Here is a 745-nt window from a genome sequence, read left to right as displayed (position 1 = left end):
TGAACATCAAGATTATGCTAGTTAATATTTAACTCCTGCATCCTTTGTTTCCATTATTGTTATAATCATCAATAATTATTGATTATTATCATGAACAATATCATCTTTAGCATCATATCATTATATTCAAAATTATCATTATCTTTATTATTGATATTCTGGCAGTCAATAACAATAATCAAATGGTGTTATTACAACTAAAAATAGTATTGTAGGAAGATAATTATCATTATCAGTATTTCTACCATTACTGACTATTATTACTATCACCCTTTTTGTTACTCTTTTCTTTAACAGTATTATCACTAAGGCTATTATTATTTTTGAATTACTTTCATTATCACTATTATCACTATCAATATCATTTTTAAATCTTCCTGATCATCATCCCCTTTCCTTATTATCACTATTAATATTAGTGATCATCAATATTTATAGTATTTATCATTATTTTCACAGGTGTATTTTTGAGACATCTAGCTTTGGAATCTCTCTCCAGATTTGTACAGCCCTTCTTCGAAATTTTTGGGAAAGGGGTTGACTTTTTTGTAGGAATAACTTCAGAAAAGGGCCCAAATTTTTTACAAAATTGTAAAATACTGATTATATTTCTTCAGTTCATAACATTACCAGCAAACTGGGCCATATTTGTGTATATTCCAATGTATTCTTGAAGATGGGAGCAGTCAGACATAAACTAATATGATATATTAACCATGCTCTTCTATACAAATAATGAATAAAG

The sequence above is a fragment of the Penaeus monodon genome, chromosome 22 (genome assembly GCF_015228065.2).
Source record: "Penaeus monodon isolate SGIC_2016 chromosome 22, NSTDA_Pmon_1, whole genome shotgun sequence".
NCBI classification, from domain to species: Eukaryota; Metazoa; Arthropoda; class Malacostraca; order Decapoda; family Penaeidae; genus Penaeus; species Penaeus monodon.
The sequence above is the reverse complement of the archived record's forward strand: the minus strand, read 5'-3'. Positions refer to the sequence as shown.